Genomic DNA, 16,969 nt, shown 5'->3' on the forward strand with positions numbered 1-16,969 from the left:
CTGATGATACTGTTAATGTCTAGACAGGGTATTTATTTAATTATTTATTTATGAGATGGAGCCTTGCTCTGTCACCCAGGCTGGAGTGCAGTGGCTTGATCTCGGCTGACTGAAACCTCTGCCTTCCCGGTTCAAGTGGTTCCTCTGCCTCAGCCCTCAAATAGCTGGGATTATAGGCATGCCCCACCATCCCTGGCTATTTTTTGTATTTTTAGTAGAGACAGGGATTTGCCATGTTGGCCAGACTGGTCTTGAACTCCTGACATCCGGTGATACACCCGCTTTAGCTTCCCAAAGTGCTAGAATTACAAGTGTGAGCCACCACGCCTAGCCAAGATGGTATTTCTTAATGTATTTTAATAATAAAAATACATTTCTTCATGAAAAAATTTCTTCAAATTGTATAATCTTCCTTTGTGTACTGCAACATTCTTTTCCCAAAGTGAATAAGTCAAATCATAAAATTGTATAGTATAAACATTTGTAAAATTAATAACCATAAGAGAAAAATAATATAGCTTTCAATTATGGAAATCTACTCTAAATGCTAAATGCTTTATATAACTAATCATCAATAACTCTGTAAATCATTTCCATTTTACAGATGATGACTTGGGAGACTAGGGAGATTAAATGACTTATTTAAGTTAAAGGGACAATCTGAAACAGAGCTTTTATTAAAAATCCAGGCTGCCAGATGTTAAAAGACATCAAAAAATGGGCTTATTGTTACTACTTATTTTCCTCAACTCTGAGACAAGAAGGGAAATTCTACTGGGCAGTAAATGAGGGGGAAAAAAAAAACAGAAACATATTTTATACCATTAAAACCGACCGTAAAATCTACAAATAGTCAAAATTATAGATGAAATGTAATATATGATAGAGGAGTTATCCCTCCTAATAGGAGAGTCATACAGAAAATCATAGAGTTTCATACACTCTTCATGGAATATACATGAGTAAACCCCAAATGAAGAAGATATTCATAATAAATAATAAAAAAATGAGCATTAGTCATAGATGAAAATGTGGATAAATTGTACTCTAATGTGAGAGTGGGCAAACCTTTCCTAACTATGGCTCAAAGTCAAGAAGTCATGAAGAAAAAGAGAGATAAGTTTAACTACATTGCAAAATTGCATGATGAGACACAATAAACAAAGTAAAACCACAAGTGACAAACTGAGAAAATACTTGAAATTTATGTCGAGACGACCAGGCGCGGTGGCTCACGCCTGTAATTCCAGCACTTTGGGAGGCGGAGGTGGACGGATCATGAGATCAGGAGATTGATACCGTCTTGGCTAACACAGTGAAACCCCGTCTCTACTAAAAAAGAAAATACAAAAAATTAGCCGGGCGTGGTGGCGGGCAACTGTAGTCCCAGCTATTCGGGAGGCTAAGGCAGGAGAATGGCGTGAACTCGGGAGGCGGAGCTTGCAGTGAGCCGAGATCGCGCCACTGCACTACAGCCTGGGCGACAGAGCGAGACTCCATCTCAAACAAAAAAAGAAAAAAGAAATTTATGTCAAGACAAAATGTTCATATCCCTAATATATGGATAGGTTTATAAATTAGCTAAAAATAGGGCCAGTGAGAGATTTAGAAAGTGTGGGGCTGGCCAGGCGCGGTGGCTCACGTCTGTAATCCTAGCACTTTGGGAGGCTGAGGTGGGCGGATCATTTGAGGTTAGGAGTTCGAGACCAGCCTTTCCAACATGGTGAAAACCTGTCTCTACTAAAAATATAAAAATTAGCTGGGCTTGATAGTGCGTGCCTGTAATCCCAGCTACTCGGAAGGCTGAGATAGGAGGGGGCTGAGACAGGAGAATCATTCGAACCCGGGAGAGGCAGAGGTTGTGTGAGCTGAGATTGTGTCACTGCACTCCAGCCTGTGCGACGAGCCAAACTCCGTCACAAAACAAAACAAAACAAAACAGAACAGCTTGGGGCTAGAGAAAAAACTGTTCACAGAAAGAGAAAGGCAAATGACCTTTGATCATAAGCAAAGATAAGCAAAGATGCTTATCTCCATACTTAAGAAGAAAACTACAAATTAATCCTACATTAAGATTTCATTAGTCACTTAGATTAGCAATTGTCCCAGTTGGAGACTGTACTCTGTTGGCGAGACTGCAGGAAAACAGACACTTTGGACATGGGTGGTGTTAATACAAGTGTTGTAAAATTTATGAAGGAGAGTATGGCATACGCTATCAAAATAATATTAATGTTTACTTTTTGACCCATAAATCCCACAGCTGGACATTTTCCCATTTATAATAACGGAAGATAAATGACCACCTAAATATACATCAATAGTGGTCTGGGTAAATAAATGGTGATACATCCTAAAGCAGATGATACTTCAAATATAATTATAAATGATAGATATCTTTACCTATTACTATGGAGTTATTTTCAGCTATATTAAGTAAAAAAAGCAATTTGGAAATAAAGGCCGATAATATACTAACCTTTAAGAAGAATACACATGCATATTTACAAAGGAATACATACACACAATAAAAAATCAAAGATAGACTGTAACATAATAAGTTGTTACGAGAAAGAGAGGGAACATGTGGAGAGGATAGACATTGCAACTAAATTTCATTAACTGTATCATGTTTTTTAAATTTTAGAGCTACATATGTTGTATATTATTAATTGTAAAACTAATTAAATTCAAGGACTTCTCTAAAAATAAAATAAAATAATTCAATCTAAATGTATATTTAGTTGTTGGCACAAGCACAAACAAAAAAGAACTACCCCAGGTGAATTTTAAAAGTAGTATTGACATCACACCCACAGTGTAATATAGGTGAAGTACAAAAGAAATTATAAAACACAAAAAGTTAAGCTATCTACAGTAATCATATTGGTGGTATGCTGTGATTCTAAGATAGTTATAGGAGTATTTTACAATAAATAAGTACATTATTATGTGTCATTCTGATTCTATTCTTTTCAGTATTGAAAGCTGGATTCTTGGCAGGGGATGATAAAGAGATAGAAATTAAAAATTAAAGAGGTAAAATAGAACACCTATGGTTTTGATTTTGAATTGGCAGTGGAAGTTTAAACTCAGGTTGTAGTTTATCTTAAGAAACAAAATGCATACAACATAGCTCTGAATGCTGAAACACAGAACTATAGATAATGGCCAATATAGTAGCAATGAATATTTCTAATGTTCAGACTATGGTTTTGAAATACTATTTACCAATAAAAGCAGTTAAGATTTCTGAGAGAGAGAGCTGATTTCAGGTCCAGTGCAGAAAATCAACAAATAGCTGTGAAACATCTGCTCACACCAAGTAGCAAGAAAGAATTCCAAGACTACTAAACTGATGTGAAAAGTTTTCAAAAGCCAAAAGGTTTTTTTCTTCTAAGCTAAAGATAAGGCAATTTGAGCATCAATAAGGATCATATCAATAATGATTTGAAACAGATCAAATATGCTTAAATTCATAAGTTTATGACAGTGTTGCAAAATAATGTATTGATCACTTTTGGAGCCTGCTAGAGAAATATTTTGTAAATTAGAAAATAAGAAAACAGAGCATGCTTTTTCCATATGATCTTAACATGGGGTAAACAAATAATTGATTAAAAAGTGTCTCATTAAGAAATTATTTCAGCTAATAATTTAAGAAGAGTAATAATATCAGAGTGCCATCATTTTACAACCCCTCATAAATGAATGGATCATGGCATTGAGCACTAAATCTGCTAATATCACACAAAAAAAGAGATAAACCCACATATATACCTCTCAATAGAAGAATTAATTCAACATCATCTGCTATGGCCTGAGTTGTCCCCCTCACCATTAACAATTTTATGTTGAAGCCCTTACTCCCAATGTGACCATTATAGAGAGATAGACCCTTTTAAGAAGGTAATCAGACTAAATGAGTTTATATGGGTGGGCTCTTAAATCTGATGGGACTGGTGTTCTCTTTGTCTCTCTTTCTATCTCTTCCCTCTCTCTCTGTCCAAGGGCACACAGAGAAAAGGCCATGTGAAGACACAAGAAAGCAGCTGGAGAAGCTTCATCAAATACCAACCACGAAAGCACCTTGATCTCAGGCTTCCAGCCTCCAGAACTGTGAGAAAACACCTTTCTGTTGCTTAAGCTACTCAGTCTAGGGTGTTTTTTAATGGCAGCCCAAGCAGACTATTATACCATCTATGAAACAGTTTTGAGAAAACCCAACAAAGAAACAAACAAAAAATGTTATTTGATTAAGTGTCAAAATTTATAGGAAACATATGGGACAGAGTAACATGTAAAATTAAACCAAGGAAAGTACAATTAAGATGATGAGAAACTCCATAATATAAACAACTTGACTTCTCAATAAATGAATCACAAGAAAACAATTTAAAAATAAATGGAAAGAGAACCACTGTAGATTAAAAGAGACTTAGGGCCGGGCAGGTGGCTCACACCTGTAATCCCAACGCTTTGGGAGGCTGAGGCGGGCAGATCACGAAGTCAGGAGATCGAGACCATCCTGGCCAACACAGTGAAACCCCGTCTCTACTAAAAAGAAAACATACAAAAAATTAGATGGGCGTGGTGGCAGGCACCTGTAGTCCCAGCTACTCGGGAGGCTGAGGCAGGAGAATGGCGTGAACCCGGGAGGCTGATCTTGCAGTGAGCTGAGATAGTGCCACTGCACTCCAGCCTGGGTGACAGAGCGAGACTCTGTCTCAAAAAAAAAAAAAAAAAAAAAGGAGACTTAGGAAAGGCTGGGCTTGGTGGTTCACGCCTGTAAGCCCAGCACTCTGGGAGGCCGAGACCGGTGGCTCAGGAGGTCAGGAGATCGAGACCAGCTTGGCTAACACAGTGAAACCCTGTCTCTACTGAAAATACAAAAAAAATTAGCCAGGCGTGGTGGCGGGTACCTGTAGTCCCAGCTACTCAGGAGGCTGAGGCAGGAGAATGGTGTGAACCCAGGAGGTGGAGCTTGCAGTGAGCCAAGATCCTGCCACTGCATTCCAGCCTGGGTAACAGAACAAGACTCTGTCTCAAAAAAAAAAAAGAGAGAGACTTAGGAGAAGTGTCAATACCAACGTGTGAACTTACATGAATTCTGGTCCCCTTGCATCTTTCCCTTTCCAAGAAAAACAAAAACAAAAAAGAAACTCTAAAAAACAAAAATAATATTTGTGAGAAAGTGAAAATAAACACTGACTGATATTTAATATTAAATAAGGATTGTTATATATTTTATTTGTGCTATGATATTGTAGGAATGTTCTAAAAATAGTTATTTTAGAAGCATAAATTCAAATATTTGTGGATTAAAATTATATTTTTTTTCAAAATAATGAGGAAAAAAATTGATAGACATATACATTTTAATAAGTTTGGCCAAGTCTTCATAATTCTTGAAACTAAGTGATGCCAAATGGTGATTTTATTTACTATCTCTTATTTTATATATTTTTCGTAAGAGTTTTCAAAAATGCAATATAATTTATCATTTGCTTTGGGTTGCTTTTACCCTAGCTTTCATCAGCATAGGATGGAGCAGGGATCCTGGAAGAATGAACCCAAAATGCTGAAGATAATTGAATAATAGCCGCTGAGCTGGGAAAGATTTTCATTTCCCAGAGAGTAATCCTTACTAGCCGTTAACTAGTTACTATGGTGAAAATGTTATAATCTCTTTATTTGAAAATGATCTAGCTCATCTAAGTTTCAAAACAATCTTATGGGAAAGATATTTATTACTTGATCTATGAAGAGACCAACACTCACAGAAGTTAAGTAAAATATTCTGAACTCTCACGGTTAGTAAATGACTGGGTCAGAAGTCAAGGTATCTAAATCCAGAGTGTAAACTCTTTCCTGTTATGCTGTGTAGCCTGAGTTCAGTGAATTAGACACTTTGGCTTCATCGGCCATCTCTTTCCGGAAGGTTGGTTTTTAGACATCCTTATAGAATATTAACTCAACAAGAGTATAACTAGCAATTTAAAAATACAACTGCTTGGACAAAGAGAAAAGCCAAGTGAAATGTATTTCCCTGCATTTCTTAAAAGTGTGATGCTTTTCTAGTGAGAACTAAGAACACTTAATGTTTGTGCTTTCATTATACACAATGTTTACAGTCAACCTAAAGCTGTTCTTTAGAAACAGCTTTGATTGCCTAAATTTAGATGTAAAATTGATAACTATGTTTATTATCACAATTATAAATAATATAGTGAATTTCAGCATTATAATTATTAGAGCCAACATAATTAGTGGTTGCCAAAACATTTATTTTTATTTTTATATATGCTAAGAAAATTCTACATTTTTCATTTTTTCAGTATGATAGAGGAAATGGCAACCTAAATTAATCCCTTGGTGAAAAGCTTACAATTTTGAAGATTATGGGTTTTCTGTAGGATAAAGAAAAAAATGCTACACAATTATCTTTATATATTTAAAATGTAGAATTTTAATTACACATGTTGATCAAGATAGTATCACTATGATTAATATATATAATATATTATATATAACTGAATAGATATTATATATAACTGAATATATATTATATATATATAACTGAATATATATTATATATAACTGAATATATATTATATATAACTGAATATATATTATTCAGAGTTCTTTAGAGAAACAAAACGAATAGCCTATAAGGACATATTAGCACTGACAGTGAGAAAGAAAGAGAGAGAGAGAGGGATTGATTCTCTCAATCAATTGGCTGATTGATTATGGGAATTTGTTGTTCTAGTCCATTTTCACACTGCTGAAAAGACATACCCAAGACTGGGCAATTTACAAAAGAAAAAGGTTTAATTGGACTTACAGTTCCACGTGGCTTGGGAAACCTCACAATCATGGTGGAAGGCAAGGAGAAGCAAGTCACTTCTTACATGGATGGCAGCAGGCAAAGGGAGAGAGAGAGCTTCTGCAGGGGAACTCCTCTTTTTAAAACCATCAGATCTCATGAGATTATTCACTATCATGAAAACAGCAGGGGAAAGACTTGCCACCATTATTCAGTTATCTCCCACATGGTCCCTCCCACAACACGTGGGAATTCAAGATGAGATCTATGGCCAGAAACGGTGGCTCATGCCTATAATCCCAGCACTTTGGGAGGCTGAGGCAGGTGGATCACCTGTGTCAGGAGTTCAAGACCAGCCTTCATAGCATAGTGAGATCTCATCTCTAGGTGAGATTTGGGTGAGACACAGCCAAATCATGTCATTCTGCACCTGGCCTCTCTCAAATCTCACATCCTCACATTTCAAAACAAATCATGCCTTCTCAATAGTCCTCCAAAGTGTTAACCCATTTCAGCATTAACTCAAAAGTCCACAGTCCAAAGTCTCACCAGAGACAAGGCACGTTCCTTCCACCTATGCATCTGTAAAATCAAAAGCAGGCTAGTTACTTTCCAGATAGAGTGGCGATACAGGCATTGGGTAAATACAGCCATTCCAAATGGGAGAAATTGGCCAAAACAAAGGGTCTACAGGCCCCCAAGTCCAAAATCCAGCAGGGAAGGCAAATCTTAAAGCTATGAAATGATCTCCTTTGACTCCATGTCTCACATCCAGGTCATGCCGATGTAAATGGTGGGCTTCCACAGCCTTGGACAACTCCACCCCTGTTGCTCTGCAGAGTGTAGCCCCCTCCTGGTTGCTTTCATGGGCTGGTGTTGGGTGTCTGTGGTTTTTCCAGATGTACTATGTAAGCTCTCAGTGGATCTATCATTCTGGGGTCTATAAGATGGTGGCCCTCTTCTCACAGCTCCACTAGGTGGTGACCTAGAAGGGACTCAGTGTGGGTGCTCTGGCACCAAATTTCCCTCCTGCACTGCACTAGCAGAGATTCTTCATGAGATCCCTGCCCCTAAGCAAACTTCTGCCTTGACATACAAGGCATTTCCACACATCTTCTGAAATCTAGGTGGAGCTTCCCAAACCTCAATTCTTGACTTCTGTGCACTCACAGGTTCAATACTATGTGGAAGCTGCTGAAGTTTGGGGCTTGCACCCTCTGAAGCCAGGACCTGAGCTCTATGTTGGCCCCTTTCAGCCACAGCTGGAGCAGCTGGGACACAGGGCAATAAGTCCCAAGGCTGCACACAGCATGGGGATCCTGGGCCCAGCCCACAAAAACATCTTTTCTCCCCAGGCCTCCAGGCTGGGGATGGGAGGGGCTGTCATGAAGACCTCTTACATGTCCTGGAGACATTTTTCCCATTATCTTCAGGATTAACATACAGCTCCTCGTTACTTATGCAAATTTCTGCAGCCAGCTTGAATTTCTCCTCAAAAAATGGGATTTTCTTTTCTATCAAATTATCAAGCTGTAAATATTCTGAACTTTTATGCCCTGTTTCCCTAATAAAACTGAATGCCTTTAACAGCACCCAAGTTACCTCTTGAATGCTTTGCTACTTAGAAATTTCTTCCACCAGATACCCTCAATCATCTGTCTCAAGCTCAAAGTTCCACAAATCTCTAAAGCAGGGGCAAAATGCTGCCAGTCTCTTTGCTAAAACATAACAAGAGTCACCTTTGCTCCAGTTACCAACAAGTTCCTCATCTCCATCTGAGACCACCTCAGCCTGGTTTTCATCATTAATATCATTATCATCATTTTGGTCAAAGCCATTCAGTAAGTCTCTAGAGAGTTCCAAACTTTCTCACATCTTCCTGTCTTCTACTGAGCCCTGCAAACTGTTCCAATCTCTGCCTGTTACCCAGTTCCAAAGTCGTTTCTGCATTTTTGGGTCTCTTTTCAGCAACACCCCACTCCTGTTACCAATTTACTGTATTAGTTCATTTTCACACAGCTGATAAAGACATACCAGAGACTGGGCAATTTACAAAAGAAAAGGGTTTAATTGGACTTACAGTTCCACATGGCTGAGGAAGCCTTACAATCATGGTGGAAGGCAAGAAGGAGCAAGTCTCATCTTACATGGATGGCAGTAGGCAAAGAGAGAGCACTTGTGCAGGGGAACTCCTCTTTTTTAAAAAAAAATCAGATCTTGTGAGATTTATTCACTATCACAATAACAGCAGAGGAAAGACTTGCCTCCATTATTCAATTACCTCCCACCTTGTCCCTCCTACAACATGCAGGAATTCAAAATGAGATTTGGGTGGTGACACAGCCAAGCAATATTTTTTGTTATAAGTGCTAAGAGCATCTACCATCTGCAAATTAGAGAACCAGAAAAACTGGTGGTGCATTTTTTGCCAGGTCCAGAGGCCTAAGAACCAGGGGAGTCATTGGTATAAGTCTCAGAATCTGAAAGCCTCAGAACTAAGCACTCTAATGTTTGATGGCAGGAGAAGATGGATGTTCCAGTTTGAGAAGAGAGAAACACATCCTTCCTCTGCCTTTTTGTTCTATTCAGGCCCTCATGGACTGGATGATGCCTGCCTATATTGGTGAGAGCAGATCTTCTTCACTCAGTCTTTTGATTCAAATATTAGTCTCTTTTTGAAACAATCTCTTAGACAGACTCAGAAATAATATTTTACCAGCTCTTTCTACATGCTTTAAACCAGTCAAGCTGTGAAATAAAATTAAGCAATACAAGTAGCCTTCTCTCTTGTCTGTTGGCTTTCAACACATCGCAGTGACTTTTGGTTTACATTTGGCCAGTTAAAGGAATCTGTATTTTATAATACTAATTTTACACCAAACTAATGCTCAAAAAATGAATAAATAGCTGAGAAATATCTCTGCAAATAAACCTGAGATTAAAGGTAACACTAATGATGTGTGTAGAAGTGAACACCAACAGAGATGGAAAAATCACTTCCCATTCCTCTGCTAAAACAGCTTAATCAGTCATGTTATTAGGTCAAAACTGTGGAGATCCAGGCAGACCAGAAATAAAGTCAGACTGACAATTTTCATGTAATTAATACAATTATTTATAATGTTGACTTATATCTAATACAATTAATCATTTTCTATGTGATATCTGAACACTGAAAATTTAATGACTGATACAATACATGTATAATTCTTAAATATTAGAGTGTGTACTCAAAAATATTTTTTAATTCATGGGATGAATGATCAGAAAACTTATGTATTCATTATAAAATGTAGCTATCATTAACTAAATATGGTTTTGGCTGCGTCCCCACCCAAATCTCATCTTGAATTGTAACTCCCACAGTTCCCACATCTCATGGGAGGAACCCTGTGGGAGGTAACTGAATCATGAAGGCGGGTCTTTCCTGTACTCGTCTCATGAAAGTGAATAAGTCTCACAAGATCTGATGGTATTAAACGTGGGAGTTTCCTTCGCAAGCTCTCTTTTCTTATATGTTGCCATGTGAGACATGCCATTCACCTTCCACCATGATTGTGAGGCCTTCCCAACCATGTGGAACTGTAAGTCCGTTAAATCTCTTTCTTTTGTAAATTATGCAGTCTCAGGTATGTCTTTATCAGCAGCATGAAAATGGAATAATACACTAACATACACACACAATCTTGCCTAAACTTATTTACGTCTTAAAGTTCAGAGCTCCATTTTATGAACCTTCTCATCTCCTTGAATTACTTGAATTAGATCAAAGATGGAAAACATTTTTTGTGTCCTAACAAGTAAAATACTCTTATTTTCCCCTCAGCTTAAATCTGGGCAGGAATTGTTCTTGCTTTGACCAGTATATGATAGTAGATTATTTCTACTGATTCAGTTCTGGGATCAGTCCTTCAGAAGTTTGATAGCTTTCACTTTTGCCTTCTTAAAAGGCAGGCGCACATGCAATTAAATGGACTATTTTAAATAAATTCTATAAAGAATATTTTCTTTAAAAAATAATTTCCAAAATGTAGAAGTACATTAAAATTAGAAGAAGCATTCTGGAGGATAGTAAGGCATGAGGAAAAATACACCTCAGGGGTATATTTAAGGTTATATAATGTTTGAAAAAAACACATGTGCTCAGCTGTAAGTGTTCTGTTATAAGAACTCAGTTGTGTATTGTGTAGCACAAGGATCATGAAACAAAAGAAAATATAAACAAAAAAATAAGAAAACAAAAAAGGACACAAAGAGAATATATGGACTCTGATAACTGTGAAATATGAAATACACAATGAAATATGATAACTGTGAAATATGAAATAAACAATAGAAGAAATGTAGGGCCCATGAACATTTTCATGCCTTCTCAATGTGATATATGCATTGAGGAAGGGGTAAAAAATGTGTTTTTCTCTTCACATTTCCAATATGAATATACTGTATACCTGGCCATGAAAGTGCTATACTTGATAATACCTACCAGAGTTAATGAAGGTTTATAAAAAAATTAAACCAAGTTTTCTGGCTCTAGTATCTCTATTCTTAATCAATGGGTGACACCAACATTTTAGTTGCCAGAATATTCATATTATTAGAATCATACTTTGAAAAATAAGAAAAAATACTGTCAACAATATAATATTTATGTTTTAGTATGTAACATATATCTCATCTATATGATATTTAATACATATTACTTTTCACACATTAGCTGCCCATATAAGAGTACTTAATACTACAAGCTACTGTTACAAGCTAAAGTCAGCAGACTTTCTTATATTATTAGAAATAAATACACATTGTATGATATCATTATTAATGACAGTGCTGCAACAGAGCTTGATAGCTGTTAACATTTACATTAAAAATGGTCAGACTTGATAACACAATTAGAGGCAGAAATTTCATCTACATATATGATTAAGGGGTCTACAGACTATGCTTTTCTTTCAGAGAGCTTCATGGCAGCCTTTTCCACCATAGGCCTTGAGGCTTAGGAGGAAAGAATGGTTTTGTGGGCCAGGCCCATGGCTCCACTGCCCTGTGCAACCTCAGGACACTGCTCCCTGCATCCAGCCATTCCAGCTCTAGCCATGCCTGCATGGTCCCCAGATATGTCTCAGGCCTCTGCTTCAGAGCATGCAAGCCATAAGCCTTGGCAGCTTCCATGTGATGTTAAACCTGTGGATACCCAGAGGGCAAGGGTTGAGGCTTGGAAGCCTCCACTTACATTTCAAAGGATGTATGGAAATGTCTGGATGTCCAGGCAAAAATCTGCTGCAGGGGTGGAGCCCTCATGGAAGACCTCTACCAGGGCAGTGTGGAAGGGAAATGTGAGGTGGGAGCCACCACACAGAGTTCCCACTGGGGCACTGCCTATTAGAGCTGTGAGAAGAAGGCAACTATTCTCCAGACCCCAGAATGGTAGATCCACTTGCAGCTTGCAATGTGCACCTGGATGAGGCACAAGCACCAAACACCAGCCCATGAAATCATCCAGTGGGGCCGTACTGTGTAAAGTCACAGAGGCAGAAATACCCAAGGCCTTGGGAGCCCACTCCCTGCATCAGTGTGGCCTGGATATGAGACATGAAGTCAAAGGAGATTATTTTGGAGATTTAAGATTTAATGACTGCCCTCCTGGGTTTTAGACTTCCATGGGGACTGTAGACCCTTTGCTTTGACTGATTTATCCTTTTTTGGAATGGGTGTATTCACCCAAAACCTGTACCCCCATTGTATCTTGTAAGTATTTTCAGGCTCATAGGCAGAAGGGACTTGCCTTGTCTCAGATGAGACTTTGGACTGTGGACTTCTCAGTTAATTCTGAAATCAGTTAAGACTTGGGGAACTGTTGAGAAAGGATGATTGTATTTTGCAATGTGAGAAGGACATGAGATTTCAGGGGAACCAGGGGTTTCATGATATGGTTTGGATTTGTTTCCCTGCCCAAATCTCATGTTAAATTGTAATCTCCAATGTAGCAGGAGGGACCTGGTAGGAGGTCATTGAATCATGGGGGAAAATTTCCCCCTTGCTGTTCTGGTGACAGTGGTGACAGTGAGTCAGTTCTCATGAGATCTGGTTGTTTAAAAGTGTGTAGTACCACCCCTTCTCTCTCCTGCTCTGGCCATGTAAGATACGCCAACTTCCCCTTCAGCCCTGATTCAAAGTTTCCTGAGGCTTCTCTAGCCATACTTCTTGTACAGCCTGTAGAACTGTGAGCCACTTAAACCTATTTTTATTTATAAATTACCCAGTAACAGGTAGTTATTTATAGCAGTGCAAGAATGGGCTAACACAGAAGGGGTATTAAATATTCTCTAATGGTAGAATTTACCAGTAAAGCATCTGATCCAGAATTATTCTTTGTGGGAAGATCTTTTTGATTACTAAGTCAGTCTATTTACTTGTTGAAAGTCTGCCCCAATTTTTTATTTTTTCTGAAGTCAGTTTGAATAGTTTGATTCCAAGAATTTGTCCATTGCATCCATTTGTCTAGTTGGCATAAATTGTATATAATATTTCCTTATAACATTTTTTTATTTCTGTAAGCTAAATAGAAGGTCCTCTCTTTCATTCCAAGTTAGTAAATCGCATCTTATCTCTTTTATTCCTGGCCAGTCTAGCTAGAGGTTTGTTAATTTTGTTGATGATTTCAAAGAATTGATTTTGGCTTCATTTATTATCTCTACTCTTTTCCTAATCCCTGTTTTATTATTTTCCACTGTAGTCTCTATTATTTCTATTATGTTGTTTAGCTTTCTTTTTTTTTTTTTTTTTCAAAGAGAGTCACCTCCAATCTCCTCCATCACTCAGGCTGGAGTAAAATGATGTGATCGTGGCTCACTGCAGCCCCGCAGCCTTGACTTCCCGGACCCAGGTGATTCTCCCACCTTAGCCTCCTGAGTAGCTGAGGCCACAGATGCACACCACTATGCCCAGCTTATTCTTGTATTTTTTGTAGAGATGAGATTTTGCCATATTGCCCAGGCTGGTCTCAAACTCTGGGTCTCAAGCAATCCACCAGCCTCGGCCTCCCAAAATGTTGGAATTACAGGTGTGAGTCACCACAGCTGGCCTCCCTTCTGCTCTTTTTCTTCAGTTTGCTTAACATTTCCACTGTCTTTGTGACAAAGACTACGTTGTTAATTAGAGATTAAAATACATGTTACAATGTATTGTTATTTTTATTTGTCTCAAAGTATTTTTCTGATTTTATTTCTTTCTTGAGTCATTGATTAAAGAATATTGTTTAATTTCCACACACTTGTGAATTTCCAAAATTTCCTTCACTATTAATTTCTAATTGCATTCCATTTTTTGTCAGAGAATAGAATTTGTATTATTTCAATCATCTTCAATTTAACGATATTGGTTTCATGGCCTAACATGATCTATACTGAAAAACATTCCAGGTGCACTTGAGAAGAATGTGTATTCTGCTGTTAGGGGGTGGAGTGTTTTGTAGATATCTTTTAGGTCTAGCTGCTTTATGGAGTTGTTCCATCTTGACCTTAAGTTACTGCATTGGCAGAGTTTCAAGGTTAGTCAGAGATGAGAGCTTAGGGCCTTCCCATGTGTTTCCTGAGTATATATACAGCTTGCTTTTATCTTTTTAGAATCCCAGAAATATGTTAAACCTTTTAAATCTTGCTATGAACACCATTCTCTAGCTTTTCCTTTAAAGACTTTTGGGTAGTCAATAATTCTGCCATTGATGTTCACGACAGTAGGACCATTGAAGAGGCTGACAACAGCCCTTGGATGACCTTGTCATAGACATCAGCATCCGTATCCTCACATATAGTAAACAGAGACCGTCTATAACAAATGGAAGCAGGAGAGGAGTCCTCCATGTGGTAACTTAACGTTAGCTTGGATAAACACATATATTCAGAAGTACTTGGATGGATTTAAGGAAAATTAAGAGTTTTGACAAAGTACGTGAAGTCAGAGTCATGGATATCCCCTTCTGTGTGTGTGTGTGTGTGTGTGTGTGTGTGTGTGTGTGTGTGCTGTGTCTGGTTTTTGTTTTTGTGTTTCCATTTGTACCAGACTGATGTGACTTAGGTAACATGCCTTATTTTCCTTCCTAATGCTAATAACAAGGTCAACTAAAATGTACTGAGCATTAACTTTTTTTCCAGGCAGTATTATGTACATTTACAATGTATTGGATCAAATTCTCACAATTCTTTTGTACAAAGATCTATTTTTGTTAATCCTATATTAAAGAAGAATAATCTTGTCAGTTAGTGGCTCACACCTGTAATCCCAGAACTTTGGGAGGCTAAGGTGGGAGGATCACTTGAACCCAGGAGGTCAAAGCTTCAGTGAGCTATGATTGTGCCACTGCACTCCAGTGTGGGTGACAGAACAAGACACTGTTTCAAAAGAAGAAAAAAAAGAAGGACTAATTTCAGGTAAAGAGGGGCTAAATAACTTAACTAAAATTATGTCTAGTGTGAGTTAAAGTCAGGATTTTTAACATGGACAGTACAATTTCCAGAGGCTACACTCTCAGCCCCTACAATTCTCTTCCTTCTAAAAATGTAAATAGTGTAAAAGGATATTATTCATTTACCTTAGCTGTGACAGCAAATAATTGTAAGAGTTTATATCCACTGTTTGGGACACGATTATCCTACAGCTGTAGGCTGATGAAACTTTCCATCACTGTGTCACTTTTCTGTTAAAATTTATTAATTGGCTCCTCATTTCACTCAGAGGAAAATACAAAGTAGATAAATAACATACAAGGCTCTCTAGTTTCTGCTCTCTTCTTATCTGTCACCTTTCTACTTTGACCTCACTCACTTCTTTCCAATACTTCTGGCCCCCTTGTTGTTTCTGAAACCCACCTGGCAAGCTTCAGTTTTGATCTCCGCCTAGAACTCTTCCCGGAGATATCAATGAGAATAACTTCCTCAGCCTCTGTAAGCCTTTGCTAATAGCTTATCTTTTGATGACGCAAGTGCTGATGATACTACTTAATACTACAACTTCTACTAAAGTCCTCCTCTGCTTTTCCAATCTCATTCATATGATCGATTTTTCCCATAGCATTCACAACTTTCTAACTTTGATAATAAACACTTATTTATTATAGTAACTGTTTATTGCCTATCTCTTCTGCCAGAAAACTAGCTCCACGAAGTCAGTGATATGGGTTGCTTCACAGTGTAGGTGGTCATTTGTTAAGAAAAAGAATGCACATAACTTTCAAAAGTAAAACAAACTTGAACACCAATGCATCCAACTGGCTCTGAGTATCATAATTATCCAAGTCTGTTCTTAAATTTCACCCTTTGGCTTTTGCATATGCTGCATTATCTATATAGATAATTGTCTTCCTTTTTCCACCTGGAAACTCCTGTCTTTCTGCTAAAATGACTCTTCCTAAGCAATTCTCATAAAATGCTTAATGCTCTCCTCTTGTGAGCCTACATATGGTTCAAACTTTATTTAGAGTGCCTTAAATACTGTATTTTATCTTTTAAAGTTTTTAAATCTTTTTTTAGCCACAGACTCCACGACTCCCTAACCTAGAACATTCATCTCTGATATTTGTGTCTTTAGCATCTAATACAGTGATTGACATACAGTCAAGCCTTCAGTTAATGAAATTAATGATGCTTTATTATCTATACCAAGATCTCTATAGACTTAAAATAGTTTCATGTTTATGAAAGCTTTTTACAAATATAAAAGTCTGAGCTCTGCTTATGATATTTGTGTCTTTATAAAGACCAAAGGCTTGAAAGAGAATTGCTTGAATTTTCTTTACAGACAGCATTTCTAAGGATACAGTATGATATTTGCAAATCTAATATCTGTTGGTTGTTGTGTATGTGTATATGCACATAGGCTTCAAGTAAGAGGACAGAAAGGGGTTGAGGGCTAATGCTGATCTCCATTAAAGTTACTTTTCAAGCACACTTCAAAAGAGGCCCCTTCTTCCTTAAAAGATATATAGCCTGTCTCACAAGCATCTGTCTGTCTAGAGGCTACGCAAATCAGCAACATCCCTATTTCAGCAAAAGCAATCTAAGAAAAGCAGCATAATCAATTTCTCATCATTTTTGCTTTTGATCCAACTAGTACTATATGCATAGGGATGGATTAGAATGG

General features: G+C 37.7%; 1 protein-coding gene across 2 annotated transcripts in view; it reads right to left on the reverse strand.

The window, feature by feature from the left end:
• The window catches only part of PCDH15 (protocadherin related 15), a 1,777,335-nt gene that overhangs the window by 412,188 nt on the left and 1,348,178 nt on the right, over window positions 1–16,969 (reverse strand). The window lies entirely within an intron of this gene.

The sequence above is a fragment of the Hylobates moloch genome, unplaced genomic scaffold (genome assembly GCF_009828535.3).
Source record: "Hylobates moloch isolate HMO894 unplaced genomic scaffold, HMol_V3 SCAFFOLD_3, whole genome shotgun sequence".
Classification (NCBI taxonomy): Eukaryota; Metazoa; Chordata; class Mammalia; order Primates; family Hylobatidae; genus Hylobates; species Hylobates moloch.